General features: G+C 39.1%; 1 long non-coding RNA gene across 10 annotated transcripts; it reads right to left on the reverse strand.

The window, feature by feature from the left end:
- Positions 1-4,279: 4,279 nt before the first annotated feature.
- LOC140651831 (uncharacterized) lies at positions 4,280-17,292 on the reverse strand. Of its 10 annotated transcripts, XR_012042541.1 has the most exons (9): positions 16,915-17,292; positions 15,884-15,993; positions 14,095-14,133; positions 13,646-13,807; positions 13,249-13,377; positions 13,027-13,106; positions 11,899-11,972; positions 10,301-10,338; positions 4,280-8,819 (listed from the first exon to the last, which is right to left on the reverse strand). It is a non-coding gene; the product is annotated as an uncharacterized lncRNA (long non-coding RNA). The 10 variants fall into 10 exon arrangements; XR_012042538.1 differs by lacking the exon at positions 14,095-14,133 and having other exon boundaries at positions 4,281-8,819; XR_012042540.1 differs by lacking the exon at positions 16,915-17,292 and having other exon boundaries at positions 4,281-8,819; positions 14,095-14,158; positions 15,884-16,097.
- Between the last annotated feature and the right edge of the window lie 2,299 nt (positions 17,293-19,591).

Below are 19,591 nucleotides of genomic sequence, written 5' to 3' on the forward strand. Positions count from 1 at the left end.
GTTTGTCACCTTGCCATGCTGGAGGCTGCCGATGGATCCCATTACCAGCACCTGGCTCAGCCTCCTGCATTCAGGTACTGAGAATGGCACTTTGCTAGTGAGGGTACTGCCTGTGTTGGGATTGGGCTCAGCTCCTGGCCTGTCTCCTGCCCCCTCCCCAGAGGAGCCCTGCTCTTGGTGCTCCCTGACAGTATCTCATGCCCCATGCTCATCCCAAGTCTTGCCTCTTTATCAGCAAGGTCGACTCTGAAACCAGTCTAGATGCTGTAGCAGTCCTACCAAGTCCTGAAGCTCGCAAGGGCATGGCTTCCTCCTTAGCTAGGTTGTTTCAGTCTCATCTCATCCCCGCGCCTTTCGGTTTCCCCCTTCGTCAGTATCTGGTTTTGGTCCTGCTCTCCAAGTTCCCTCACCCCACCTCTTTCTCCTTCCCTCTCAGCCCTCTGACTCTGCTTCCCCTAAGTCAGTCTTACCCACGTACGAATCCTGCACAGCCCGTGGGTGTACTCCGTGTTTACAAAGTACACAGTGTCCCAATAACATTGCCCATGACCGAAATTCCCAGTTTCTACCTCTTCAGCTGGGTCTAGTTAACACATCCCTCAAACCCTCTCTTGCCCTGATGTTTCATGTGTAATTGTAAGCTCCACTGGATCCCTGAATTCCCCCACACCCAAAGCCTTTTACTGGGTGACTGTACGGGGTGGCAAGGGCTGATGTGCCCGGCTGCACCTCCCTGCCGCTGGCTTTGCACGGGAGCGGAATGGGAGAGGGAGGCTCAGGCAGCGCAGCTCCCAGGACAAAACTCATGCCTGCTTGGGAGACCACTGGTTATTTGATTCCAGCCTGGGCATACGTGGTGTGTGAGGTGTACAGGGGGACTGGCAGTTATGTTAAAAGTGTGTAAGATGGTAGTTTGACAATAGCTGTTAAACTTGGAAATTATTTTAGTTTTCTATTGTCATGGATAAAATATCGCTGTCTGTTATGAAATCAGCAGCTGAGAATGAAACTCTCCTTCAAGTGGTGCAGATTCCTTCTTCATAAATAAATGCAGATAGATATTACTTCCCATTTCTAGAAGAGGAAATATTAGACCTTCAGGCTCAGACCGGTTTGCATTGTCTACAGACTTGCAGGGCAGCCTGATAAGCTCCATTTTCACAGTCACATCATCCACTAGGGATTACCAACCTGTTTTAAATTTAAAATCCTTAAATCAGTTTATGCCCACTGGCCCATGTTACATGGATAGTCTCAATGATTTAAACAGCCATTGTTTGCAGAGGGGGCTTTCTAGCAGAAAGAGATTGCAATGAATTTCCCTGGTAGCACTAGGCAACCAAATATCATAAAATACGTAAGGTTTTCCTAGAGGGGATTTCTGTACCAACATACAGTAATAGTATTTGGTATGTGCATTGCTGCAAGAATCTTATGGTGTAGAGAGACCAGTTATAAGACCAGTCTCCAGGAGCAAAAATGTTTACTTAGATTATATCTGAAATGCATCGGAGTTTGAGCTGCATTTATTATCGATAGGAAGCTTGCTAAAAGATCTCTAGATTGTGGTAAATGAGGGAAAAATCTATCTTAATCCTACTCTGTTTAGAGTCCCTCTTTTTCTCAGGCTTCCCTTATAAATGAGAGAGATTATATATATGTGTGTGTGTGTGTGTGTTCACATATATAAAAACCCTAGCACCAAATCTCTTCTATGTCAAGAACAGGGAAAACTGATATTACACGGATTAAAAAAAAAAAAATAAATCTGGATTTGCTACATTTTGACAACTCAGAGAGGGTTAGGGGTTGTTGGTGTATTTTAAGCACCAAACATGAGCATGATTACCCTGTCCAGAACACAAGGTTGCTAGCACTCGTATAAATGCTTGGCACCGTTTTATCCTTGAAGCCAAAAAGTTGTCCTCCTTGGTATGATAATGACAGAAAAGGTCATGAAAGTCAGCAAATATTAACTACCAAAATACTGGTTATTACTATGTGCTGGTGGTTCTGTCCTTGCTACCATAGATGACATTAGTAAGACTTCTGAACGAATGCAAAGCTTAGTTAATGGATGCTCAACCACTGTTTTTCTCCAGACTCCATGTATGTTTTCTTTTTTAGTCACTTCTGAAATGGATAAACTAAAAAATGTACTGAAATAATGATCAGAGATAGCGGGTTGTTTGACCACTTATTTAATTTGTGTTTAAAGTATTTCTGTAACCGCTGCATCGCACTTTACTCTTTGGTGTCCATTAGGATAAACACATTGAGAGGATGTGGAGGATGTGGCTGTCAATAATGTCTTTGTTGCATTCTACGCCCTGGTCGTGTTTATAGTTACTTGGTTTAAGAACAGCAATAGAAAGCAAACAAAAGCTACCACAAAATATTTAACCTTTACTGTTTCCTATCTTTTTTTAATGAAAAATTGAAATTCATAGAAAATGCCAGGAAATTTAATTTCCTCCTCTTCTCTACAACCTGCAGAGAATGTCAGATGTTTCCAAAGATTAGAAGACTTGAAAACCTCGATTGTCAGCTGCGTATATGAAACATAAACTTTCCATACTGCAGCACCTAGACTAGGATAAGCAGCCAAAGTTTGCCTGCAAGCTGTAAAAAAAAAGGCTGGAGTTGTGAAGAAAATCTTATGTTTAAACTTTGTCAGGAAGGACAACACATGGAGGTTAGTCCAAGTTGCTTTAAAGAACAAATGCAAAAAAGAGCGTGCTCTTGTTTAGTTAGCATTGGGTTAACGCAGGATCTAAACTGCCATCCCTAGGAGGCAGTTTAGATCCTAAATGTATACCTATAATGGTATACATACATTTTCTTTCAACAATGCAGACTGTTACAGAAGGGAGTGAAATTGTGCCTGAAAATGTATCCCAAGGTCAGACTCTGTCTGCACATAGAACTTGTCCTGCAACATATTCTGTAACGCAGTTTATACAAATAAAAAAAAGGAAGTGATTATATTGTAACTTCAATCAATAAAAAATATTCATAATTAGCAACCCTGTTGCGCTTTACATCCTTAGAGCTGTAGAACCATAAATTAATGAGCACTTAAATGATCCCAGAATCCTTTTTTTTTTTAACCCTCTCTGAAGGGACGCACAGGAACAGTTTAAACCATACTGTAAAAACTATTTACAACAGAATTGGTAAATAATACCTTGTTTAATTAAAACTCAAGGGAGCCTCTGACAGAAATGGGTAATAACCTAAGCTGAAATTTGACCAGCGCACACATTCTGCCACCACTTGCCCAAATAGCACAGTGGGAAATACAGTGAGAAATGTCCATGCAAACTGTTTTACGGCTTACATGAAGCATTTAAAGTATCACCATGCATTCAGTTTCATCGTTTGACTTTGGTTTAGTACTGATTCAAGAGAAGAAAGCACTACATAATGAATCGACAGCAACCCTTATATATAACCTAGATATTCCCTGAAGGACTTTTATCCTTGTAATGATCACAATGAATGCCAGGTAAGCTTCAGAAGTTCACAAAGTCACAGAAGAAAGCTGCGTGATTCGAGTGAGACTTCTCTTCACATATTTGTGAAGAAAGATATTTTTAAGCATACTAAGGTTTAGAGCTAGAAAATCTCTTAAGTAACCATAAGTTCATCTAGCATATTTTTTATCATCTAAATCCCAAATGTAGAATCTCAAAACATGGATGTCTACTTGTTGATTGATTTTATGTCTATGACTTACAGCATTGCCAATGACTCTTGACATATAGGTGATTGACTGTATATATTCCCATGTAAATGCTACATTTAATTCTTTAGCTGCGGGAAATATCTGTGCCTGGTCACACCAAAGTCTGTCAATGCCTGAGTGCCTAAATGATGGCGGGCAGGCAATCCCTTGCCTAACTCATTTCAGGGCCTCAGTGCTGCGGAGGTTTGCCTATCTGAACACGCACGCAAGACCGGACTCCAGAGAAAATACAGGAAGAGGAAAAAAAGGGCTGCATGCTGCGACGGCACTGGAAAGCAATTTTCTGCCCTTCCAGGTGGGCACCCCTCGACCCTCATTTGTTTCTTTTCTCTCTGTGGCTGGAAACGTGTTTTAAATGTTAAACAAAGACAGCAGCTTCAATGGTAAAAATTGAAATTGTATGGTAGGCTAGTGGTTTGGACAAGAAGTTGAAGCTTTCTGGGAAGAGAAAGGGATTTGAAGCCGGGGTTTCTCATAGCTCTGGTAATGATAAAAGTACCTGCTATACTTTCACATACTTGTATTTTGCGAGAAAGAATTGTCATAAACTCTTGTCCTGAAGATAGGATTGATCATAGTGGGGTTTTATTTTAAAAAACCACACCTTTTAGCTTTAACTATTATTTATTTTTTTAAAAACTTTTACCTTTAATCCAAGTCCAGTATGCTGCCCTCCCATCTTCTCCCTCCAACAGCCCATGGGCATTCTCGCTTATGCGCTTTGCTGCCACTGCTGCTTGCCCAAAGCTGGTGTGGAACAGCTCCAGGAGTCGATCTGGCTGCAGACTGATGGCTTCCTCACGATGACACGCATGCTGCTGCAGAGGTGGGTCCCGAGTATGGTGTAGCCCGGGCTTTGGTTGGCATCGGTTGCTGCAGACCTATGCTCTGGGTCACCGGTGAACACACAACTGTCATAGTTTGAGCATTGCTAAGAAAGCAGCTGTGAGAGCATGGAGCGCAGGGCAGGCTGCAGGATCTGTGTTACATGCCAGCTGTTTGGGGGACATACTCTGAACTCAGCTCTTTAGGGCTGCTCCGCCAGTAACACACAGCCTAAAGGGCTCAGACGTGGCGGTGGAGGGTGATCTTTCCCTGTAGACTGGAGGTTTAATCCATAGTGTCGTCATCTGCTTTTCTTACTGACCGGTTCAGGTCTGACATTCTCTGTCATGTGCAAAGTTCTTCCCACATATTGCACAGAAAGCATGTGGGTACTATAGATCCCACCATGTTAAAAGGAACATATGTTCTTTTGTGCATTTAGCCTTAAGTTGCTGTGAAATTTAGTGTCAGAGGAAGCCTACCTCCTATTTGTTTCATTCAAATAATTCCTTCATTGTTTTGTCCCTTCTCTCACTGGTTTGGATACTAATACTCTTCATCTCGCTGAAACACTGAATGATTTTTTTGGGAAAAAAAATAAATCTGGCGGCGGGATTTCTTAAGTAAAGGGACTGGGAAGCCAATGCTGTCCCATGTGGTCTAGGAGAGCTCTCTGCATGTAAAGTCCATAGAGTTTTTACAGAAAATATGGACAGTGATAACTTTGAAAATTTTTGTGCTAAATTATTCGGTGCAAACTGGTATTTTTGAGTTGCAATATTTACCCTCTTGGCAAGATTCGTTTCCAGCTGGTAAGGCGGTGTCCTAGGGTCACCATGGTGATGTTCAGTAGAAACCATGAATTATGCCTTAAAAGGAAGTGTTCTTGCTGCTGTGTATGGAAAATAAAACAGGCTCTCACATATGGTACTGTGGCTATAACAACTTGGCATAACTTCATGTCTTTATCTTTTAAAAAGATAAGACTTCAGCAATGATTATATTTAGATCTCAGAAGGAGAATTCAGACTATCCAATTACTATTGTGTACAGAAAAAATAGCTAAGACAAGGAAAATAAGCAAAGTGTAGATGAGAGAGGATTGTGTTTGTGTCTCCTTTTCACAGGCTCCAGCTGGTCTTGAAAGAAAATGGTTGCTCTCTCTACACATAAACAGATTTGTTACATGTTTAGAAGTGCATTGCTATAAAACACAGTTGAAATGGAAAGGGAGGCATGTGTGAGCCTGGTAATCAATTTTACATGTACAGATGGATCATGGACAGACTCCTATTTAATCCTGGATGGGGTAGTAAGAGAGGCTGATTGCTGATGCCCTGGAAAAAGCTAATTGTAAGAATGTTGTGGTCTAATGAGCTGAAGGTACTGCCTGTGTGTGAGAGAGTGTGTGGAAAAAATCCATTTCCAAATTAATATAGTACTGGGCAAGAAGAAAAGGAAAGGAATAGGTTAAAAAAATCCAATTTTCTTGTTAATCAGGCCTGTGCTGCTTCAAGTAATGCCTATTATCCACAATATTTGCAAACTGACAGGTAACCTGGTTGGCTTTTATACAAATGATGACAAACAACCACAGCAGCCTGGTGCACCTCTGACAAAGAATGATGGACATTTTTTATTCAAATAAAATGAAAACATAAGCTTGGTAAATTGGCAGGCTTGAGACCACCTGGGCTTATTTTGACCCATCTGGCTTTCTTAAATTCTTACAATAATTAGGTCACCTAACTAAAAAGAACACGTTGATTTGTATCCAGACTAGAAAAATGTTTCTGGTGAAGTGATCTATTTATCATCTTTTCAAAATATCAGTGGGTGATATTAAAATCCTTATACATCCTCAGGTTTGGATTTTTGGTTTTCATTGTGGAAGCTTATGTCTGACCTGACTCTGTGGAGAGTCCTATAATTTAAGCTTTTAAAATCTTTTAGAAAGATAATATAATGTGGGCATTACAGTTTCAGTGGTGCAATAGGTGAATGGCGTTTGCACTGCTTTAAGGAACCAAGTTATGCTATCTCAATCATGCCTCACGGTCTTATAAATATGTGAAACAAAAACTCAAGTGTAGATGTGCATGTTGAAGGGCAACCAAAATTCAGGTCTCTCCGATGGTTCTTGTCTCACTTACCGTAGCAGTTAGAGCAGCAAAGTATATGCTGCACATCTTTGAGTGCATAACTTCATATGGGAAATAGCAAAGAGATTTATCATTGAAAACATTTGTAAACAACTGAAAACTCAGTGGCTTTCTGCCAGCGTGGGTGGACAGCAATAGTAATTCTGATGCTTTGTATTACTCAACACAGATTTCTTCAATATAATTTACAAAAGTCTACAACAAAACACTCACAGAGAATATGCAGCAGTTCAAGTTAACTGCAGAGTGACAGTGAAGATTTGTCAGCATATGTAGTTCTGCATTTTTGCATGTATTAGAGTAAATTACCTCATTCCTTCATACCACAGGGAAACTGCTTTATGGGGAAGGTATGCACATGTCATTAACTGCAATCTTAAAATACAAGATTTAGGCAAAAGAAAGCATGTATTAAAAATGTGTCAGAAAGGAGCCAACATGATTATTTGGCAATTAAACAAGAATAAAACTTCAAAAGTTAAAATATGAAGCATAGCCACTTTTTTTTTAGATTGAAATATAAACAGATACTGAAAGAGAAAACACATTCATAAGTATTGGAGATACTGCTCTTTCTGGGCTGGGTACCACCCAGTGCAGGCACATAAGCTTTACTAAAAGACCAAAGGTCAGATATTATGGCAAACAATTTGTGTAGTTTTTCGAGTGTTTGTCGTTATTTCGTCTACTTACAACCCATCTCTGGTATCATTGCCATGACTAAGAGAACTTCTGAAAGACTGTTGTGTTAAGAGTACAGAAAGTAAGTTTTTAATGGTAGTGTTTCATTGAAAAATGAAACTGCAGTAGAATGGCAAACCATGTAGCATCAGTATCAACTTTAATTAGCATCTGAAAGAATAAGAATAGATACTATTTCCCTGAAACTCAAGAGAAGGTTCCCAAAAAGCACTATTATTTTAACAACCTAATTTAAAACTGAGCGAATAGAAAATACATATTCTCCTTCACTTCCTATGCTGCTTCTTATCCCAGACTTCCAAGAACAAGAAAGGGCAGGGAAAAGACCTGGACAGTCCTCAGCGGGTAACTGCTCTGCCCTAACTGTGCTCCAGGATTGAAGTACCTTGGAGAAGGTACCGAGCCTGTTTGGGGACACTTAGCTGGATGTCAGACATGCCTTTCTGGAGAAATCCTCTGGGTCAGGTGCTGCGCTGGACCTAGTAATTTGTGACTGGTCAATCTTGTCAGGTGTCTGTTGCCTTACTGGGTACGATTCGACTGAGGTTGAGGTTGATTCGATGAGGGTTGAGGTTGATTCGATGAGGGTTGAGGTTGATTCGATGAGGGTTGAGGTTGATTCGATGAGGATTGGGGTAGACTCTGTTAATGCAGGAGCTGATTCATCGAGCCACGCGATTCCAGCAGGGTCTGTTTAAAGCTTGGCTGAGGCCTGAAAAGGGTGGATGTCCGTCAGCGCTAGGAGTCTGAATGGATTTGGTGCCTTGTTCTGAGGACTCTTGGCTGCATGGGTGGCAGCCAAACACATGGTGCCTCCTCGGCTGGCGGGACGAGAGCGGCTGGCTCTGCCAGCTCCTCCGCCCATTGATGCGGTGGGCGTCTGGAGAAGGCTTGTGCGCACTCTCATTTTCTCCCTGCTTGTTGGACCGGTGTCCAAAAAGATTCATACCCTCTTTACGCCCCGGCTGACTGAGCTGGCCAGGTAGAAACAGTGCTTCTGGAGAGAGCCCAGCTTGTAGCTCGGGGAGTGAAGAGTGGTCTGGGGAAGGGGAGATCTGGCATCTTTCTTGACTGAGTGCATTGTCCTCGGTAATAGTCTTTTTCACTGAAAGCAGCAACATTATTATTATCTCTCTATGGAGTCAATAGGCAGTAAATGAAAGCCTGTCTGACTTCAGAAATGAAAATTGATTCCTTCAATTTGGAGACAGCTTGTGTTCTCTGCATCCCCCTTGGAACTTGAACACACAGAAACCTCTGCCAAAATTAAGATGATGCTGCGAGGGTATCAGAAACCGTTCTCATAAATATCAACAGGAGGCAAACACAAACAAACATGGGTGCAAAAGGGTAGCGTCCGTTCAGTCGTGCTGGGGGCAAATCTGGAACGAGAGTGGAATGTCACCCGGATAGAACGTGCATGAGAAAATATTTCAGCCCTAGTTTTTCTCTTGAGAATTGTTCTGCAGTATGTTCCCAGACAATTTACAGAAGAGTTACTTACTGTACATTACATATGGTCGGAAGAGTGTCTCTGGGCAATTTAGTTAAATGTTGACCCTGGGACTCATTGTACAAGACCAGTGAAATTAAATAAGGTATGATAGATTACTTCTAAAGAACATTAGCAGCAATGTTATATGTTTAGTAGCATTACGCAGTTTAATGGTATCTTCCCATAAAGTGTTCTTTGAAGGAATGATGCCTGAAAGCAGAAATAAGGGAGAGTAGGCAGAGGTATCTCTCCAAGTCCGTAAAAATGTGAACATTTTTTTGTGAGGGCTGTTGGAGACAACATAATTATCCTTGCTTTTTTACCTCACCGTTTAGAATACTTATTTCAGAAGAGATTATTGATGAGAGAGAGATTCCAGTTGCAGCACGATAGGAGTTGATTTTCCTGTCTTATTCCAGCCTACCTGGGGATGGCTGTCTGGTCCCGACTCCCTGGAAGAGCTCCTTGCCCCTCCCAGTATTCCTCTCTCCATAGTTTTAGTAAATTAGTCTGTGACCCATGAGGGGTTTTAATCACATGGGAAAACTCTCAGGTGAGCCCTTAGTAAAATAAATAATTTAAGTATTTAGAAAAATAGCATTTAGTAAGCTTAATTTAGCAAGCTTACTTAGGCACAATTTTCTGGTGTCTCCTAGAGCTCCAGTATCTGTTAACATGCTATTCACTCTAGCCAGCGCTGGCTGCTCAGTTGAATCACTCAGTATTTATGGTTGTTTAATCTGCTGGGCAAATAACCTAGAATATCTATTGCTAGGACTCAAATTCATTTTATAACACAACATGAAACTCAGCAAAATACTTATGTTCAATCTGTTCAACCAAGAGGACTATTCTCTAAATTATTTTCAATGTGTTTTCTTGGTATGGGATTGGGGTTTTTATTTGTTTGTTTGTTTTCATTGCATTTTGAGGAGATCAATGTCGAATATGCTAAATACCAAAAATAAAATCAGAAAGACTTATGTCCCAGGTGAATTGAATTGGCTTGAGGACAAACAAACTATGACTGAATACAAAAGTGTTTAAAGATGTTTTCGTAAAGGGGATATCAGTACTCTGATGAGCTAGTATGGATGCTTTCTTAACTTTACAAAAAGGATAAATATTTTTTCCAAATGCAATTACTTTAAAAGGCACTCAATTAGGGAATACAGTGGTTATTGAAACATATGAGTGCACGGAGAAGGGTGCCACTCCGACTTAAAACAAAACAACAAAATCAGACCACTGACAAAAGCTGTTTTGTAAAAAGACATCTCTAATCAGCCATAGCCAAGTACATCAGGAAATGCCACAGGTTCTCTGGTCATGATGATCCTAACACCAGAAGGGAAGCACATTTCTTACCTGTCCTTTCAGAAGGGCTTATAGAGATAGCTCAGTGACTTCAAGTGACAGGTGGAAAAATAACAGCCAAAATGGAGATAAAACAAGAATATTTGTAATATCATTCATTTACAAACAATTAATAAAATTCACAACATTCTAGAGAGTTTTTAAGAATTATTCCAGTTTTTACAGGTGAGAAAACTGATACGAGCATAGGCAAGTTCAAAGAACAACTGGAAAATAAAAGCAGGTATTAATGTATGAACAGGCAGCCTCCTGCTCCAAACCATACTCAAAACAGGGTGAGAAGTGCTTTCAGCAAAGAGTTGTCTCAGCCAGGAGGTTACCTAGTTCTGGCATATTGATGCAAACCTCTGTGGTACAAAGACACACCAAAATTTACAGAAAGGCGGTTCAGGCTAAGCAGCATCACGGGTAATGGAAACTGTGGCAAATGTTCTCTTATGGCTTTCTGGAAAACCACAATTACTTTTTGCTCAAACTTATGCGTATTAATAAAGTAGTTTGATCTTGCCAGACTGGCATTTTCCAGCAAAAGCTTGCCAAGTGCAGTATATCCCAGCAGTTTGAACTCCGGGGTGGACAAATATCTCCTTTTTAAAAAAGTCTTTTCTGAAATAGGACAGATTCTACTATAACTTAAAGAAAACAACACCTTGGTATCTACAAGAGTTTAATGCTGGAAGGCTGTCTCTTAGCTGGTTTGTTGCCAGAAGAATTAAATTTTCTGCTGGGTAGTGAAAATGCTTAATCATTGTAGGCAATGAGCATACTCTTAATGTAACTCTTCATATATCTGGGTTCTAGTTCCCTCCTTTTCTCTATTCTCTAGTGAGATGCAGTTTATAAAAAGTTATCTGGTTCTCTAATCCAGAAAACTGGCGTGTTAAAAGACCCATCTCTCATATAGAACAGTAAAAGCAAAGGTTGAGAGACAATGAGGAGGATGTGTCCTGGATTTAATTCACGAAGGACATTAACAAAGAAAATGGTACCTGGTTTACTGAGCACAAAATCTGATCTCCAAAACATTACAAATGGAAAATGCATGTCTTCATCCTGCTTCCACATCCTAGTTTGTATTTAAAGGGACTCCTTAATGTGGAGCATGATTAAGAGAAAAGATTGGAGTGTCAGCAGCTGGTTGTCCGAGAGAAGTGCTTAGGACCATTTTGGTCACTTAGAGAGCAGAGCACAACTCTTCACAGAGGATATCTAACAAATATCATGGAGCAGGATCACGAGTAATCGCTTTAGCAATCGTCATTAGAAGAAATTGGTTGGAGTCTGGGGGAACATTAGGGAGAAGGACGTACCCCCACGGGCTCTCCTGCACTATTCTGTGTTACGGTAATTTTGTCTTCTCTGTGTGTGTTTGTTTAGCTGGAGGCTATCGGGAACTAAAGTGATGAGTAACAGAGATGCATGTTTAAATTTAAATGTAGGCTTTCAGTTTGGCTTAGGATTTCAGGACTTTCAAGAAAGTTCTGTAAGAATCAGGAACTTATAGGAACTGCAGGACTGCAAAAGACAGCAAAAGCAATGATACAGTCATTAAAAAAAGCCACACACAGAAAAAGGCAGAAATGGGGTACCTAGTGAAAGAGCAGGACGTTTCTTTTAGTCCAGAAACTGGCAAGGAGCTCTGCGTAAGCAGCTCATTCAGTTCCTGCAAAACATAACAGGATGGAAATTAGAGGCAGAAAATACTTATTAGGTTATGCAGGCCATTTCCCAGTCCTAGCAGAGAAGGAAAGAAGTGGAAAGTACATCTCATGTCACTCTCTCATGTCCCCTCTGGCTATATTTGGAAATGACATGAATAAACTCTGGAGGGAGCCCCACCCAGTCACTTCGAGCCAGAGGAAGCTTAGCAGCATGTGAAATGGAGGGAGGGGAGGGAAATTTGGGGGATGCTCACAGAGATGGGAAACCCCTTTACTTTGCGACCTGGAGGGCTTTTATTGGATTTATTGGCATAGGAAGTAACCAAATGCTGTGATGATCATTTGGTTTGCTGTAAGAGCTATTCTCTCTTTGTGCTCGCACCCCAAAACCTTCTCTCCAGCCCTCCTCCTCGGGGGCTGTACCGCTCGCCCGTGTGCCTGCGGGGCCCCGAGATCATTTCTCGTGGGCAGCAGGTGATGTGCCGAGGAAGGTACTTGGCAGCAATTTGGAAATTTTGCAAATAAAAAATAATAATAAAAAAATCACAGCACTTGAGCTCTTTTGACCTAGTAATCAGAAAATGATAGAAGTGATATCAAAATTTCATTGTAAAAGGGGAAAAGTCCCTTTGACTCACCTTAAACAGCTGACAGCTAAAAATAACAGAATTTTAAACTAAAGGAGATCTGCCTCTCTCTCCCTTCGTTTGCTGTTCAGCTCTGTGCTCTTTTTTATTCTGTTTTTGAAGTTAAATTCCTGTAACCACTACCACCAAAGCCAGGTCACATGGGTAGCAATTCAAGACTGAGTAATTTTGTGAGCCTTTTTGAATCACCCAACTACAGGCGTAACTACAGCTGCCAGAAAAGAATCTAAGTGTTTTCTTTTCTTTTTTTTTTTTTCCCCCCTCCCTGTGGAATTTTGTTCAAGGAGTTTAGCTCGGTTTGATTTTTTTTTTAATTGAATGGTTTTTGAATATGTTGGCAGATTACTCTGAAGCCACCTGACTGGGTTTTTGCTTTGTTTAATTTTTTTGGAAGCACAGTTATACTTACACTCCCCCTCTTTTTCCTGAGGGTGTTTGCTGGTGTGCCTTTTTAAAATGCAGTCCCAAGCAGTCGGTGTCAGACGGTTTCTGTAAATAACAGCCAGTATGCACACTTGAGTAGGACAAAGAAACCGACATTAAAAATATTTTAAAATGCAAATTATTCACCCGAGCCTGTGAAAGGTCTGATGTGAACTAGTTATGAGCTTTAAAGATTAATGAATGAAACCTCTTTTTGTTTGTTTTGGTAAAAGAATTATTCTGGCATCTTGAAATGGGACATGGTGGGGGTGAAGTAAGCCAAACTGTGCTGGAGTCTTCTCTGAATAGCAAAGATAGCCTCCTCTTCTCTGAGACTCTGGAAAACAAATGTTTTTGCAATTGTTACCATACGATGTCTGCAAGATCTGAGAGTCACCAGTTTATGAGGTATTGTGGGTCTGATCTTTGTGATGTCAAAATGACTATGTCCTTTGAAGTTATAATAGCCGAGCAGATTTATATCAGCTAGAATATCTGGGCAAACTGATTAACTGATTATTACTGTGTTTTGGGGAAGGCTTGCCTTTGATCTCGGGTACTTTTGAATGAAAGGACAGCCCAGTGCATTACTCAAGGTTTTATACCTTGCCAGTGCTTTCCTGTGTAAAGCTAGGGGAGATCCAAAAAGAGGTTTATATTGTTGGTGTCTGAAGTAGCTTGTTGCTCGCAATCTGATGGAGAAGTCCAGGGAAGCTCACGGTCACCTTCTTAACCACAGGAGATGAGTAGCTACCATCAGCCTTTCCCTTGAGCAGCAATGAGCAGAAGGGGAAGAATATCATCAAAACTGACATAGTTTGAACTATATCAGCTAAATGAGACTGTTCTGCCTCCTGGGGGTAAAAAACCTGTCCCTGCCCCCCCCCCCCCCCCCCAAACCCAAACCCAAACAACAAAAAAATCCCAACTCTATATCCATAGAATACAACTGTCATGAAAAATAATATGAACAGCCTAATGGAAATAGCTATTTAATATATAGATCAGAATGTTCTGAAAAATAAAATTCATATAGTGGGTTATTTCTTCTTACTTTTACTCTGGCTCCAGTTGGGGCTGCTTTAGGACCATCCTAATGGGGACAGGAGAGAAGAGGTCTTGGGGAAATAGGGATGGGCATAAATATTCTCACAATCACACGATGAAAGACCATTAAAATAAATGCTTATCAGCTACCACTTTTTCTTTATATTACTTTATATCTTCCTTTACTATTTCGGAAATAAAGAGAAATTCCTTTAGCCTATAAAACATGAATTGGAATTGCAAACTGTTAAACTAGAAATTCAATCAAATAAGTATTGTGGTTTCATTCTAGTTGAACAGTCCATGAGTATTCAATTGTAAGTCACCAAATGTTGATTTAATTATTTACTGCCAAATCATGAAAGGTTTAAATACCTGTTGATTTTTCTCCCAAAATATTGCTAACTGGTTTATTACACAGAAGTAGATAAAGGCAAAAAAATGAAAACAAGATGGACTATGTGGCAGAGAAATGTATAGATATGAATCAGGCTCTTAAGAATGGGATTAGACTTGTACTGCTAGAAAGGCTGATACTCACCATCATATAAATTGGATAATATTTTAAGTAAATGCAACATTAGCAGAAACTGGCAAACAAACTGGCAAAAATATGGATAGTACATAATTTTTTATGCTTATTTTCATAGGCAGTGACACAACAAATCAGTTTCTCTTACTGAGAATGTGTTCTGATAGAGCTGAGAATAGAAGGTGAGAGAGAATTAAGTGGCCTACATGTACATTTTTGTCAATTAGTATTTCCATTCAGAAACATAAAAGTATGTAATAAAATTCAGTGACATACAGAAGGATTTTTTCCAGTGAAAAAAGTCTATATTCACAATTTCAAAACTGCTTTGAATTACAAAAGCCTTTGGAATTCTGTAATATTTTCTTTTACGAATAGCAAATAAAAGGTTAGGCTTTACATTTTTTATTTATTTTTCTGATAAAAAACTATAAATTTACCCAAGCATATTATTTTCATATTTCTAAACAAAATATGAAGTTAAAGCAGGATAACTAAAGATTTTTTTTTTTGATGACTTGTAATATATACCTCTGAAATACTTTTTTCTGGCAAATAAAATACAATCTTATTTCATAATTAAATACATTATATTGTGCCCTATTCCACTATAATCTAAATGATGCTTCCATATGTAATTTTTTAAAAAATATACTTATTGTGTTGACTGTCCATTATCATCTTACTTTTCACATTAAAAAACCCTATATGCTTTCTGACATAATGGCAGTATGCTTATGACAGTAAGTTCTACTGCTTAATTATATATTGTTTAAGAGGAATAATTTTAGCAGTTTTGAGAGGCATTATATTATTTGAAAGACAACAAAACAATTGATTTGCATTCTCTGTTTCAATATTTTTTTAAAATTGAAAGGCCAGCATTCTTTAGGCAAGTGTGAATGTAAATAATACAAAATTTATGTACAAATCATTAATCATTACTAATTGAATTACTGAAAAATATTGTTCTTTTATTCCTACCCTGTCTAATCTTAAGGGTGATAGTGTAAGTAACTAATCAAGTTATTGAGTTACTAAAAATATTTTTATTTATGTCTTGTGTAATGCAAATAGTACCAGTCTTGTAACTTGTAAGTACAGCACACAGGGACAAGATTTAAACATTACCATTGAAGAAAGGAATAGCTGTTCAAAGTAACGTTCAAAAGCTTTTCACTCAGGCTAGAACACATGTTATACTGAGGGGCTTAAAACTCAAATCAGTTTTAGCACATTAGTCACAAATTAAAGAGTAACTCACCAGTGTTGATAATAGTAAGTAATAAGCCCAAGGTCATTATTATCTTGTATTGCAATGTTAAAGCCAAACGTCTAAACCATTTGGGTTAGGACTGTACTTGGATGAGCACCCTTAAGGAATATATAAAAGAATGTCAGGCAATTATTCTGGTAGTGATGATTCAATTGCAGTTTCTTATAACTTCTGTTTGAGCAAGGTATCATGACTACTTGATGGGAGGAGGAGCTGAGGTTCTGACCATTTGAGGGTGTCAATGAGCTATTGACATTCTCCGTAAGTCTTACATGCTCATGCAAGTTTAATCTCTGTTCAAACTACAGTCTAAGCATAACCAAACATCTGCAAAATCTCCGCTACCCCTTACATATTCATCAGCACGTAAACAGATCCCATGAAATGACACTAAAGGAATGTGAACTCTAATTAATCTGTCTTCACAAAGTCCGTTTTAAATTATTGTTGCTAATCTTCCATCTATTTTTAGACAGGGATGGAAAAGCTGGTCTTACAACATATCTAGGTATTTAACAATCTTGAGCTACCAGGGAGGGCCCCATTGAACAAAAGCAGCTCCAAAGGCCTGAGAAGCCCGGGGGAGAACTTGCTACTCATCACTATTTCCATCCTATATCTTCACAAATCAGGCTAAATACAACAAGTTTGACGTGAATGTTAAACTGAAAACCAAGACCAGAGCTTCTGAGCTTGTATGCCTATACATATGGCTTAGATCCTCCTGATTTCTTAATGAAGTAAAAAACAGACTAATGCAGGTACACCCACGTCTGTTTTTCATTAAAAGAAGGGGGATACGGCAACAGCATGATCATGACAACCACATTATGTACTACCTATCAGTTGAGACAGAGCCTCTTAAAAGTAGGCTGCCTGTCCATACTTAAGTGGACATTTAAGCATTGTATGCTTAAATCAAACCCAGCATTTACGATCCATTTAGAAACCAGAAAGCAATGAACATTAGAATTGGTCTATGAGGCTTAAAAAGAAAAAAAACAACAACCAAACACTACCTTCAGTAAGTAAATTTTTTCAACCCCTCTCCTCCTCCTCCTCCTCTCTCCATCTGACACTGTTTTCTTTTTGTGGTTTATCTGGTGTTGGATGAGCTGTTCAGTATTTCCAGTTTTTAGTGATTCCGAGAATATCTGGGGGCTAAATCTCTAGCTTGAAGGCACTATTGTTTGTTATTTTTTGTATTTCAGCAGTGTCTAGATGTCCCACTTTGGACCAAAATCCCACTGAGAAAGGAGCGATACAAACACATGATAAAAATAAACTCTTGCCACATCATGCCACTGGGTAGGAAATGGGTGGAAGCAGATTGTCTTTGGACTGCGGGTAGTGAGGACAAAAGACAGCTCTAGCCAGGAATGATGAGGGTTGCAACCCACCCCTGCGCATTTACAGAAATCTTCAAGACTGAGTGTTGAAGATTTATACTGAAGTATTCCCCAGCTGATTTACGATTTTGCAATATATTCACCTTCAATTCACCCAAATTCATGCCCATATGTTAGTATTTTGGTATGTGTGAGTCAGCCTTCATCCCTGCTTGTTAGGTCATAGCTGAAATTATTGGAGACAACAAATGATGGAAAGATTTGACATTTTGATATGAGGTAGATGAGAATCTGTCCATACCAAAATTATTCATGAGTAATTCAGTAGTAATTCATGAGTGATTCAGTAGAATTTCTAACAGAAAGCAGAAATCTGAGTTTTATCCATGGCAGACTAATTAGAAACAATTGACCTGAAATTCAAAAATGGGAATGTTTGATTCTACTCCCACAAGTGATGTGCGTGTTGTTCAGAGCTAAGGTGTTGGCTAACAGTACATATCAAAAGGTTTAGTTGCTTAAACATTTTCTTATGCCAAAAAAATCCCCTCTACTCAGGACAATGCAGACAATTGTAGGTTGGGCTATAAAGCAGATCCCAGTAATGCACTTCATTAGAAAAATCATTGCAACTCTGTGGAAGATGAATGCAAATAAATATTGTTGGATTATTTATTAATTACTGTTTATTGTATTATGCCTAGACTAACAGCTAGTGGACTCACAGCAAGAATGTTAAACAGCCAATCAGGAACAAGGACTTGGCTAATTTGAATTAGACTTTTAATTCTTGTTAAATTTTGTTGAGCTTTTTTCTGAAGACACTGTTAATCAGAACATTGCAATTACCTTATGATCTAAACATCCAAAATATTATTGAGCATAGTAACTCTTCCAGAGAGAAAAGTTAATGAATTTTCAGCTAATGTCCACGGAACCTAAATATATTTGCCATGATTAATGACTTGTATCATCTTTCTTCAAGCAAATTATTGGAAGCAGTTCATTTTCAAAGCTTGCATAAACTGTGGCCTTGAAATAATTGAGAAAATTAGGGTTTCAAGGCTTAATACTGCAAGGATGTATGGAATTTTATTGGCATGGAATAACTTCATTGGCATGAGAAATTATACTGAAATTAAGTTTGTTAGAAACGCAACATGAGTGCCAGTGCCAATGTGCAATACCTAGGCCTTGAGTAGAAAATGTGTATTTTATAAGTGTAATAATCTTACTATTTTAAATGGAATTATTATATGGGTAAAGATAAAAATGTGTGTTTGGAAAGTCAGAGTCTAAATTACTTGCAAGAAACCCACAAATACTTTTTTTGGTGAAAGTATGGTGACTTTTATGTATTAGCTGAATTTCCTTTGGAATTCACTGAGTAGTTTAGTGGGTCAAAAACCAAAGATGCATGAACATTTATAGAGACTGAGGGCGTCAGCCTACCTTGGAAAAAGGGATAGTGATCTCATTTCCTATGCAACTAAGTCACAAAATGCATGCTTTTTTTGTTACAAAGATGCAAAGTTTTCTGTCTAGAAAGAGCAATATGAATGATCACAATCAAGCATAATGAATTTCTTAATTTACATGTAATCCATGAAAAGTTTTCAAAAAGTTGTCCTCAGGCAATCTGTCCTAAGGACATGCCAGCTGGGCATTGCTTTTTCAAATATATTTTTGAATTTATATGGAAAGAGAAAAGAATCAATTCCTTAGTAAAGCTGGTGAAAAACTGTCATTTGTGAGTGGTGAGGCACTAGACATGAATAACTCTGTGTGAAACTACAGGAGGGGAAGCACTTGCCTTTTCTTTTTTTTTTCTTGCCTGCTTTATGGCTTGTAAATGATAAATGAAATTTACTAGCAATGCCCTGCAGTAATATTTCAAATTATGTTACAGAATACACTGTAAAAAGTATTGAGTTACAGCAGAACCAAAGAAAAAGGCCCTCATTCTTTTCTTTCTGGAAAAGTGTGCTACATTAGAACATTCCTCAACCGCCATTTAAATATTACAGGATGCCACAATGATTCAGCTTCAGTGTGCTCAAACATTTTATTTAGATAACTTAAAAAATTATGCCCGCTATTAATGTTGAGACTTAGGAATTAAGCGAAGTTAAATCTCTGTATTAAGGTATAAATCTGGGTAGCTGTGGGTGCCCACTCTCAGCACGGGAGAGGCGAGCCGGAGCGGCACGGCCGCCGTGGCACTGCCGCGTGAGCCTCTCTCCGAATGATGCGCCCCTTCGCCCTGGCCCACGCTAGAACATTTGCATTGACACCTTTTTATGACGTTGTATTTGTGGCTGTTGTTGAACGATGAAAACCAAGATGA

The sequence above is a fragment of the Ciconia boyciana genome, chromosome 5, assembly GCF_034638445.1.
Source record: "Ciconia boyciana chromosome 5, ASM3463844v1, whole genome shotgun sequence".
NCBI classification, from domain to species: Eukaryota; Metazoa; Chordata; class Aves; order Ciconiiformes; family Ciconiidae; genus Ciconia; species Ciconia boyciana.